The 12729-nt window shown below is 36.0% G+C and overlaps 1 long non-coding RNA gene across 2 annotated transcripts; it reads right to left on the minus strand.

Moving 5' to 3' along the window:
- Nucleotides 1–789: 789 nt before the first annotated feature.
- LOC126768000 (uncharacterized) lies at nt 790–1680 on the minus strand. 2 transcript variants are annotated; one of them, XR_007669190.1, is made up of 3 exons: nt 1595–1680; nt 1227–1542; nt 790–1124 (listed from the first exon to the last, which is right to left on the minus strand). It is a non-coding gene; the product is annotated as an uncharacterized LOC126768000 (long non-coding RNA). The 2 variants fall into 2 exon arrangements; XR_007669189.1 differs by having other exon boundaries at nt 1227–1515; nt 1578–1656.
- Between the last annotated feature and the right edge of the window lie 11049 nt (nt 1681–12729).

The raw sequence follows: 12729 nt of genomic DNA on the forward strand, positions 1-12729 counted from the left end.
AAAAGCGACTTGAGGAGTATTATTCTGACTCCGCGTCGTACCAAACAGTTATTCATTTGTGGTTTTCTTAATTCCGTACACATTCTATGAACATCAAAAGTTTCAAGAACTTCAAAGAAGTATTTTTTGTTATTAAATATTTACATAAACATGCAGACGGTTTATACAAAGTATTTGACATGCGAGCTTCTAGTTACAACGCATTCTCGATACCAACTTCTTCAGTTAATAAAAAAGAAAGAGAATTGGTCGTTCCAACATTCGACAATGCGCTTTAAGCGAATTTGACTCAACAGTTGCAAGCCACCTTTTCAGTGGCAAAAATTATTCTTTTCTCTGTTGAAGAAGTTTTCAATAAGCAAAACTACAAAATCTTCCAAAAATGAAAAAATGTTTTAAGTGAGGAGTTCGACATGGTCGCTTTGTGGAAAAGGGGTTAAAACCGGAAAAAAGTGTACAAGCAGGATATTTTAGAAGGCGTGGTAGAGCCAATCTCGTTTAAATAGAGAATTGATTTCCCAGCAAGACTCTGGTCAAACCCATAAGTCAAAAACCACCCAAGATTGGCTCAAAAGCAATGTTCCTGGTTTCATATCCGCAGATGATTGGACGTCCGGAAGTTCAGAATTGAATACCTTAGACTACAGTTCGTGATCAGAGTGGGAGAACATGGATGAACATAAACATTTTGTAATGTGTTTTTTCCTCTCAATAGAGCTTAACATCACCAATGGTTTGAAAATGAAATCTAAATACTAACAGTTTTTCTAAATATTCAGCCAAAGTTCTAAAAGTCCAAAATGGGGTGACATTGTCACAAAATAAAGATTAAATTTAATCAGTAGACCTTAAAAAAGTTATAACCTTTCGCAATCATGAACTTAGTCATGTCAAGTATTTTCATTCTTCAAATGGGAGACATCCGAAAAACCTTTCTTAAACCTTGAAATTTATATTGCACTACATTTTTTCCTCTATTCAGGATGTGGCCAAAATTGACTTATCAAATTGGTCGAGTAGTGCTGTTGCTCTCTTTTTACTTACTCTAGAGTGTATCCGTAAGATAATAATACTCGTACCTCATTTTACATCAACATTCTTCTGATAGATGGCAGGAGACATTGCTGGAAGATAACAAAAAAGTAAAAAATAGAAAATCAGAATTGTTGCACAGTGTGTGGCAATAAGAAGCAGCCAAAATTAGTTCAAGTATATACTATACATACATATTTATTAAGTTGTTAAAAGTTGTTGTTTTTGCTGTCACAACATACACGTACACTTATTGCGACCACCGAGGTTGTGCCGCTGTCGTTGCTGCTGCAATTGTGGCTACTTACGGTGCACGCCTTTACGCCCCGCGGCTCGAGATTTCAACAATGCAAAACAATAACAACAAACATGCATTTGTACATTTAGATTTTAAAAGGAAACACACGCAGTTAGCTCCTTTTGCTTGAAGGCCATTCACAGGTAATTAGCAGGGCACAAGCAAACCGATGTTGCCATTAGGTGCTCACGAGCACGCTGAAAAGAGTACAACTATGTAAACATGTGAAATTTGCTCGCATAAAAACGACAGTTATGCACGGACCTTTGGCCGGCCAGTTCAGCTACTGGCATTTGTTACGCCCACACTGGGCGCATTGTTGCACATTGGCTTATGCTTGCAACATTGTGGCATTTATCGCCTAAACAACCAACTGTGCACTGCGGACAGCCATCGAGTACCGTTCGGCAAATATTTAACAACAGTAAATGTACAGATTTAGTTGTTGAAAGAGTTGCCATCTGTTTTCAAAATGGTTACTATAATAAAATTTATTTATATTTAATATTCAATTTATTTTTTATGATACAAGGCAGTACTATTACTCGGAACCTGCGTTCGATATATACATAAAATTGCTTAGAACAGTAAATCAGAAGCACCTTGGTATCGACCAGGAGTCCCCCTTTTCTCGGCGCTTTTCGAATTTAGCCGTGAGAATTGTGTGTTTCAATATTTAGCGCTGATTTTTAAGGACTTCCCGAACTCGTCTATGCGAGCCAACGGAATTAAGTCTCTCAGTAGTATAGATACCGACACAAGTATGCATTTTTTTAACACGTTCCTCGGCTAGATGTTTCAGTTACTAAAAATTAAATATCTACTTCGGTGTTATGACAAAAATCCCTTTGAGGCTATAACAAGAAGTTCGATGAATGATTAAAAGGAAATCTTGACAGAAACATTTATAGAAAATCTTCGGCTAGAAGCTTCCGTATGCGCCTATTTTCCAATGACCTATTGAAATATACGAATATATTAGCTAAAAATTAATTTTGAAGATGCCATGTTATTCGATTTTATTTTAATAGTTTTTTTATAAATTCTTCTATTTCACATAATTGTAATGGCAACACTGTTTCAATTTCTGCTAGTAACGCGTTACACAGTTCTCTTTCGTTCACTTTCTTTCTGCTTGCCTCACGATGTGCATTTGTTGACCTGCCGCTTGAGAGTTTGCTCTGTGGGTTGGACACTAATATATAAATATTTACACTAAGTTAAATGCAAATAGGAAAACGTCACACCTATTACCGCCGACATAAAACCATACACCTACATATATACATATATATTTATGTGTTTACGACTATATTTGTATAAATATTATTATATACCTGTGAGCTTAAACTATGAACATCAGCACATTGTAAACACCACTTATATGTGTTTTGAACAGGAAAATGGATCATGAAAATATGTGTATACATGCATGTATATATCCTTTGTATACTTATACCCTTACCCTTTCTCAAAACTTTAGAATATTATATAATTGACATTTCTCAGTTGTCGTAACTTCCCAATCGTGCCTTACACGACATTGATTTGTCCTTGCATTTTCATACAATGGCAATGATTTAGTCCTTTGACGTGTGCCACCATTATTTTGTAACACTACTCGCACTTCCTTTTGCTTCAGTTACATTTTGGACCTTGAAAATGTTTATGTTTGATCTGAATAGAAAATGACATCATCTAAATAATATAACTTCACCTTTCGTTTGTTTCAAACCAATTGTATAAATATTGATTGCAAACAGTTTTCGATAATTTTTGAAACAATAAGCAAACTAACCCATAATTTATTTGTTTTACTCCTTCACTTTATGCAATAATTTTCATTGGAATTTTTAACTGAGTTCCATTGACTGAAAGGTTGGTCACTTTAGCACACAATTTGTGAAATCATGCGTCCATTTAGTCCTCGTCCTTGCAATCCGAATAATCAGATATTATTGACGTACGCTGTTATGTGTCAGATGGTTTCGAAATTGGACCTACCCAACACCTTCCAGTGTGCCAGCATGTCCTTCTAACTAAATCGGCTTGTCTTATATATTAACTGATTTGTCGGCCATAAGTACAACTGATGAACAGGAACGATCAAAAGGGAAGTTTTGCCATGGTCTTCTTAAAAAAAACTTCAACAGTTTGAGTCTGTGAAGATTTTAACCCTACCGTGAACAAAATCTCCATTAAGCCCACACAACTATAGACGACGACCCTTCTAGACCGAATAGTATTCGCTGGAACTTAGTTGGTCATTTCTCCTGAGCTAATGCGAAAATAGGCATCTACTAGTTAGCCATAAAAAGACAGCTGAGCCCCGACAACTTCCATTCGGCTAATAGGGAAATGGAAGTGCCTTTCCTTGCATTCTCATCAGTTTTACAACTCCCTGCGCTTCCCCAGTGACCAGGTTCACACACTAGTCTTGCCATGAATTAACTCGCTAGCGAAACAAGGCATTCCTAAACTAAGCTCCAGCTCACGTCCAATAAGTTCAAGGCAAGTATGTATTACTGCCCGCCTATCGGAGTTTATGTCCCACAATTATTATTTCCATACCAACTCTGTTTATTATAACGTTGCTTTAAAGGCGACGTTATCTGCATCATCTTTCGATTTTAAATATATACATAATATTATTATGAAGACCACAAATATTTCGCGTCAAGCCATTTAGTAGATTTCTTACAAACATCTTAGAAATATCTGAATATTTAGTAACAAGTATTAAAGATTCAATAAACTTCGTTGAATTTTCAGAGGCTTGGAAAAGTGATGTTGAAAACTATCAACAGTAATGAACTTTTCATAGTAACATTCTCTTAATTAATCTCAAGTAATTATAATTCATTTTAACCATTTTATGAAATACTTCCATTACGAGATATTCCAACATAGTAGTTGTAAAGCTATACTACACACTATCGAACGAGAAGTGAAAGAATCGTACAATTGACTCATCAGAAAAATGACAAATGGTAAATGACACAATTACTTTCACATTATAACCATTATTTCTTGTAAGTAAATCGCATATATGGACTTGATTTGAAAAGAAAGAAACACACTAACATATATTTATTCACATATAAGTGAATAGAAAGAATGAAATAACAGCTTGTGAAGAAGTAGAACAAATATGAATAAAAATGGAAACAAATTTGTATAAAAATGCAGAGAAATAATAACTGATTGATTAGCTGATTGATTGAACATTTGATTGGCAATCAACCGCATAAAAGTAATTGCGAAAAAGGTGATTGAAAAACTGTCTGAGCATTGACCTAATTAAATTTTACTAGCGAATTACAAAAACTATTAACGTATTTAATAATCAACGATTAAAAAATCAAAATTTTTATGTAGAAAATTTGTGAACTAGAATGTAAGAAAGGCATGTGCTGGGTACATTGAAGGCGTGCTTTGTGCAAAAAGAAAAATAAAATACCAGAAATGGGAAAGAAAGTCGGCTTTAGTATACCGTCCCAATTTCGGGAATAAAATGGGTAATAAGGTTATAGCCGCAGAAGCTTAAGTTTTGGGAGATAGTTTAAACGCTGAAAATTTCATATAAAAAATACAAATTATTATCTTTTGTAAAAATCCACAATTTTCAGCAATAAGGTACTCCACCGAAACCGTACCCTACTTTGTAAGTTGAACGCTGTCAAATCTGTCATACGAATACGTAGATAAGACGTGTCAAAAGGAACAAAGTTACGTCAGATAACTGGTTATTTACCATTTCGAAGTAAGTCTAGAAATGTTATCGAAGCCGGATGGAAGAAGCAAGTCGAAAATATGTACTGACCAGTATCTTAAATTACTTTCGCCCATTTTTAACCAAGGTTGCTGCTGCTTTCAAGACTCCCGTTATCTATGTAGGGAGTGAAAGGTGAAATTGATGAAAACTTCTAATAGGGGTGTTTTGAAATTTCACTGGTTCGAAACTGGTTTATAGAATTTCTTTCCTATCACAAAAACCGCTAGACCGTTTATTATAGCTAAGGCTCGAAACTAAGAGCAATCATGTGATCATTTTTGCGCGGTATTTGACGCAGTTCGTCTACAATATCAAAATATTTTTATATTTTCGCCTAAAATGGGCTTAGTAGCTAGATCGATGAAGTCATCCAAATAAACGTGAGCTAAAATGGATTAATTTTAAGCTTGGGTAAGTTGTATATGTTGTGAACGTAAACTCTCTCGAAAATTGTGGTACTTTTGAACTGTCGAAAGATCTGGAACAAGTAACATACACTAGTTTGAACGTTTTGATAAATGTAAAGATCCTAATCATCTTCAGTAAGATGACGATATGATAAAATGAAGATTTTGCAATAACTAATAAACAGTTGTAATATGATCTGTAGAAGACTTTCACACGAGCGTGTTTCTTATAAAGGTACACATTTGTGTTTGGAATGAATAAAATCGGGTGAGAACTCGTCCTAGACCCTATATATCCAAAGGACCTATGTACCTAAAGGTTCTGCCCTGGCTTTAATTTTTTCAAGTTACAAGAGTATTAAAGGTTCGGTTATACCCGAACTTAGCTCTTCCTTACTTGTTAATATTATGATACCAAAAAAATGCCAAAAAAGTCGAACTCATTAAAATTTTCTAGATCACAAAATTCTGGTTGACAGAGAAAATTATAACTTTGACACAAAATGGCAAAAAATTAAGCAACAATAACCACATATAATAGCCGAAAATAGAAACACAAAAAGTAAACTAATAATAGTGTAAAGCACAACACGTAAAGAAGTACAATAAAAAAAGTTATAATTATATAAAAACAGTGCCACAAAAATGTAATAAGAATTGAAGAAAAGTGAAAAAGAAATAAGAGACGCTTGAAAAGTGTCTTGTCAAATTGTAATTAGGCGCTTTGACAAATGTTTCTGCCATTATTTCGTTGCCGAGCACACCAACGCAACCAAATGAAAATATGAATTGCGTGTATATACCAACAAACATATGTATAGAAACATTGACATTAGCTAAACTAGGTAAGCAACTAACCAGTATCATCGCATACCCCTTGTTGGCATACATATGAACTTACTGGTCCGTAGCGCCTCCTGCTGTTTCCACGTAGTTTTACCGATTTAGTGGCATAAGCAGCGGCTTAGGCTAACATGTGTTTATATATAGAATAATACCGTAAAATACTCCTCGAAGTTGTGCGCGCTGCTGCGCCTCTAGCTTTTGCTGCAAACATATGTACATTTACCGACTTGACCAAAAGCAATAACAAACAAAACATTTGAATTGATCTCTTCGATAGTCGCTCGTTTATGGTAGCCACCGATTTGCTGAGCAAGGTCTAGGAATTTTTGCGATGAAATTCGGTAGTTAGACAGCAGGATATTGCGGGTATTACATTTGTGGCACGTACCTGAAACGCTGTTAGGCAAAAATGTTTGCACGTATGCATTTGTTAGCCGGATCTAGCGGATAGGAACAGTGGTTCAAACACTTCATTTTGAGACACTAGTAAAAATATCAAGAAAATTCATCATTTGTTGATTTATTGAAATACTTTTTTGACTCTACATTTCTGGATTTACAATTTTTCTGGGCGACAACTTAATTCTAAATATATCGCGGCATTGGAAAGCCTTTTATTTAGAAAACATTTAAAGACGAGTCGCCAATTTATCGTGCCTGGACGAATGATATTGATGTGTGGAACCAAAAAGTTGCGATTCTAAGTGTCGGTAGTGTTTATCCTGGTAAAGTTAGGGTTATCTCCATTTTTTAGGGCAGAAATGTGTCTTAGCGCTAAAGTTGACTTAACCATCAGTTGTGGATAGGTAGGTAGAGTGGCTACCTGACCACGCACCTATACTTTAAGCAGGCCCATTGTGAAACCATCGGGACTAAAATCCCTTCACTCTATTGTCTTGTCTCTGAACTTCGTGCTTCTGATGAAGTTAATTAGTATAATAAGTTTTACTTGTGCAACCGCTGCAACATCGTGAAGAAACCCTCGACAGATAGTTGAGATTCCTTTCCTATACAAAGCTTTGGATTCGCATGGAAGATGTTTTATAGCCTCTTCTTCTTCTACTTCCTGACAGTTTCTATAATAATCATTATATGGTATTTCTAGTCTGCTATTTAGTCATTTGTTTTGAAGTTTAATAGTGGCATTTGCGGTGTATATTCCATTCATATCACGTTTGCTGGCTGAGCACGTTAGGCATTGACTCCACTGAAATTCGGATTAAATATCTACACGTGGCAGCTGCTCTGGCTAATTCATCTGCTTCACAGTTGCTCCACTTGGGACACACAGCAATGGTATGGCAGATGGAAGGCGATTTTGGTATCTGATTTTGCTGAAAATACACCACCTCTCACTAGATCATTTGGTTTTGATGGAATCCTATTTGGATGTAATAGATGCATGTTTCTGCGTCAATGTCCACCTCGCACGTTTCCCACTATTTTCTGTAAAGGGAGGCCCCCAATATTGTCTTATTACTTTTGGAAATAAATTTCCTACATTTTTAAACATTTTCCGGCAACAGTCTTATCAAAGTATACTGAACATAAATGTCAATATACTAGTTTATAAAGAACTCATTTCTATTAAGTCTCATTTGAGATATTTTATGAGTCAGAGGAAGATTATAAATAACGATTTGTTGACCTGTTTGAAAACGATATACTTTCGATTTCGAACATTATACGGACGACACAATTTATTGAACCGAATTTTAGAAGCCACGATTCTATTTCATTCCGGCAGGTTTTAATGTTATAGAAGAAAGAAGGACGCCACGAAGAAGCTTTGAGCGATTTGATTTTTGAAGTCGTTTTTCTAACGGTAGTAAAATAAGTAAGGGTCTGTAAGAGGACCTTATTCAAAATTCGCAAAGAAATAAATAAATGACAATGTGAAAAATTTATCTAATAACCGGTTCTGTCCCACAATAGATCACAACTTTCGCGAGCTTACTGAAAAGAAAGCAAAATTAATGACACACAAATAAGAAGAACAAAAAATAAAGTCGTAGAAATAAAGGGAAAATGTGTCGAGCAAAAAAAGAGTTGAACTTACCGAAAAAGAACAACCAAGCAATTACTACGAATAATTTAAGAGTTACTTGCAACTAATGATAATGTGAGTAAGTATAATTACGGTAAGTAGTCAAAAGCGGCAAACAATAAGAGTCGGTTACATAGAGATGAAAGAAGATAAAAGCTAAGAAAGAAAGCAAAAACAATTAAAAATTCCAAAATATGCTAAATTTAAACGGGAGGTAAGAGGTGGGTAAGTTTGGAGCGCCAGCCGGATCAAACAGGGCAAACACATAGCGCTTAGAGATACAAAAAAACCTAAACACATACAATGTACAACATCAGTAGAATAAGAATCTTCATCAGCCGTCAAGCGGTCGCTGCCTGTGGCTCTCTGTGATTATCAGCAAAGCTCCAATTACGACCACTGACCCAGTTACAAGCAAGCCAAACTAGCTAAGATTGCGGTTTACAAAGCAAAAAAGAGCTGCTGCAAAAATTACAACAATGCCCGGCATCTCCGGCTGCGTTGCGAGTATTCTGTGGTGCTGGCTGAAGAGTTGAAGCATCGCACTTGGTGACAGTGACAGGCGCGCTTCGGTTCATAACCACCACAAGCATCTGTTTGCAAACGCTGACTGCTGAGCAGAGCAGAGAGCGGCGAACTTGATGAGGACTTAGATGTAGGCCGACATAATCAAGTGATAGATGATTATAGGGCGCACAGTGGTGTTAGAAAAAATGACTCTGCCAGCATATGGCACCGAGTCACTTGGACGATTATGGAGATTCACCAACAATTTAAATGAAAATAGTTGCAACTGCTACTTGTTCTTTTTGATTAGTGCCTTTATCGCTGCCGCATGTTTTTCTCTTCCTTCAAAAATGTAAGTGTCAGTCGTCTCGTTTGTAAGGTATTTTCTCTTAGGGTGCATATAGTATAAATGACTTTGTGCTCATTTACGGACGATGAATCCTTCACAGAGGATTTTTTTAAAGCAGCTACAAATGAAATGTGAATTATTCACAAAAAATTGAATTCCATCAGATTGTTATCTAATTGAAGCCGTTTAAATGTCAAGCTCGAGAATTTGTGAAAATATTTAAATTCTAGACGGACTTTACGTTATTTATCCACTCTCTTATTAAAGAACCCATTAAGGTCTTTATCTCTCCCTTCCTCGCTCATTTTAAAAGAGGAGATAGAAATTCTTTCAAAAGGATGTACGCATGCCTCGATTTCATCTATAATCCAAGAAAATTTGTTATGTAGGGTTAATTTCATTTCTTATTTTTAATTATTGACTAGTTTTAGTTCGATTGTTTTTCCAGTTACTAAACACATCCACTTGATGATAAAGGGGCTATCATGCTTTTACCTAAATTTAATTCGTTGAACTTTCTTTGAAAACCTAATCTTTCTTGACATGACTTTTTTCAAAGTACTTGATACTAACACATTCGGTTTTTATCTATCCTGTTTATTTAGGTCACTATAATTGATTATTATTGGACTTCAACAAAAGGCTCTGACTCAAATATTTTTACAACTTCAAACTAAAATTTAAAATATAAAGCTCCAATATGGTCTCTAGATATCAAAAGTTCTCTAGTCGGCTGGAATTTTTCATAGATACTGACGCATACTTAAGTCTGCCTTGAATCTAGCGACTTATTTATCTATTTAAGATAGTAATGGGGTTATGAAGGATATATTATAGAGAGAAAAATGAAGCAGCAGTTTTTACCAGGACAGGGTATAGCAAGTTTGCGCAGAAGGAAAAGCCGGAGACCTTATAAAATATATGTATGTAATATTAATATTCACGTCAACTTTAAAATGACCAGCGTGACTAGCTGAGTCGATTGAGCTATGTTCGTCTGCCTTTTTGTTCGAATATATGTGAACTAGTTCATCTGGTTTTGAGATATCGATACATGTTCTTATATTCTCAAGAAACTGCTCATTTAACGGAATAGCTCCCATACAAACGGATTCCGATCAATATCTAGTTCTTGTGTGAACAACTTTTTCATTTAAAAAGTTATTTTTACCAAATTTGACATAGACTATTATATAAGGCAATGCTGCAAGCATATAGCTGTCATAGAAACTAACCGATCAAAATCAAAACAAAGATCCTTTTGTTGACTTTTTTGTTAAAAGGTATGCATCTGTGAAGGGAATTATGCTATTGCATAGCAGCAAAAGTTAACGTTTTTTCATGTTTTTTCAAAACATGTTAAATTAGCTGAATATTATTTATTTGAGCAGTTAGTCAGGAAACAGTTCAAATATATCGACAAGTAATATTTAAAAATAATATTTATTTGTTTTAATCGCGCAAGTGGTGTCTACGCCAATTAAGAAGAAGAAGAATATTTAAAAGCTGGATATAAATTATGTTAAGGAATTCACGATGGAATGTAAACTCCGATCATATCATAAAGAAGAATTCAGATAAGTTGGCTAGTGAGGTTGAGTCTTAACAGCACTTCGGCGGTTGTATTTCGGGCCATTCGATGAAATGTATATTACCGGTAAAATATGTCGGATTAAGTCAAGATTACAACTAATATACTCGTATATATGTAGAGCTTTTGCTACGCAAAGGCCGATATTATCCTAAGTTGACTTTCCGTATTTATTTGAATGTGGTCGCTAAGGGAATAAACCCCGACGGCCTCTATTATATTTGTAGATGTAAACAGAGATGTCTGGTTATTAGTTATTTGAAAATTACAAGTCATCACGTCATGACGCAGGCGACGTGGTGCCAAAGTCAATATTTAATGTGAACAAAGCAAACAATGAAATGCAGTTTCGAAATATAAAAGCAACAGCGCAATGTAACAATGAGCTATTCTAGTATTTCCAGAGTTATGTGGTGTCAACTTTTCAACAGTGTTGTGTGCATTTGTTGGAGTTTCGGTGTATGCGCGGCTAGGATACAGATTAATTTTGATAACTTTCAAGCAACCAAGTCGAACTCTGCCGATTTCACACATGGCTTCAGAGATTTACTACAAATACTGCAAATGGAGGAGCGGTTTTACGGTTATTTCCTATTTCGAAATCAACCACTACATTGTGTGGATAAAGAGTTACCGTTGAATTTTGCACTGCCCTCCCTACAATGGAACCAGAGTTACTCGGGCTACGTACGGGGTACTGGTAATAGCATGATATTGTCGATAATTTGCGTGCAGCATCTCACCGATAAAGACTACTTGCTGAAATTCGCTGAAGACTTGCAACACTTACGCAAAAGACGCATTTTGGCTATATACCATAGGAATTTCACCACTAACGCTTTATCGGAAATCGAAACATTTTTCCAGTACTGCCAGCAAGTGAAATTTTTTAATGTAATACTTATACATCGGGACTTCGCCAATACACACATCTATCATTCGTACAATCAGTTTCCCGAATTCGAATTGGAAACACGTGATATGCGCAATAGCATAAGCATCTACCCGAATCGACTGGCCGACGTTGCGGAGACAAAGTTGAACATCTTGGCGGACCAAGTTGAGCCGAATACAATGTTTTACGTGAGCAAACGCGGTACACTTTATATAGCCGGTTATATTGGCCATTTCATAGCACAGTTTGCTGAGAGATATAATTTCCAGTTATGGTTACCAGATAACTATAATTCTACTACCGAACATGCTGTTTACACCGAGGAGATCCGGCAAGCGGCGCGTAACGGTTCAATTGATGTGGGCGCCAGTTTGTTGACACCACAAAAGGAAATGAATGTGCATGGTTATATTTATCCCATTGAATTCTTTCAATGGCTTACCATGATGCCGGTAGAACCGCCATTAGAAACTTATCAGTTCTTCATATTATTCTTCCGTCCCGCTGTTTTAGCTGGACTTTTCTTCGTCATTTGGTTGTTGTGCTTTGTTAATGCCGTGCAAATGGAACTGATGTACAGAGGCATACACTGGAATCGCACCGCAATATTACTGCTTATAATTCCCTGGGAACTGAACTTGTTACGTGGTCTGCTCTGTCAATCTACCGCTATACGCGCTAAATGTTTAAGTCGACGCATTTTATTTATATTAATTTTTTTACTCGGTGGCATGTTGGGCAATTTCTTCTCGACCAATCTGGTGAAATGGCTAACGGTGCCACCACACGAAGAGCCTATTGAAAGTTTTCGTGAAGCCGCGAGACGTAATGTGAAAATACAACTTGCCGAACCAGCGATATCGGATGTTAAATTTTATCGTGGCGAGGAGTTTTGGAAAGAAAATAGTGACGCTTTTCACATCGTCAAAACGATCGATGAATATCAGGCGAACATGCGTAAAATGGATACACGTTATGGTTA

The sequence above is a fragment of the Bactrocera neohumeralis genome, chromosome 2, assembly GCF_024586455.1.
Source record: "Bactrocera neohumeralis isolate Rockhampton chromosome 2, APGP_CSIRO_Bneo_wtdbg2-racon-allhic-juicebox.fasta_v2, whole genome shotgun sequence".
NCBI lineage: Eukaryota > Metazoa > Arthropoda > Insecta > Diptera > Tephritidae > Bactrocera > Bactrocera neohumeralis.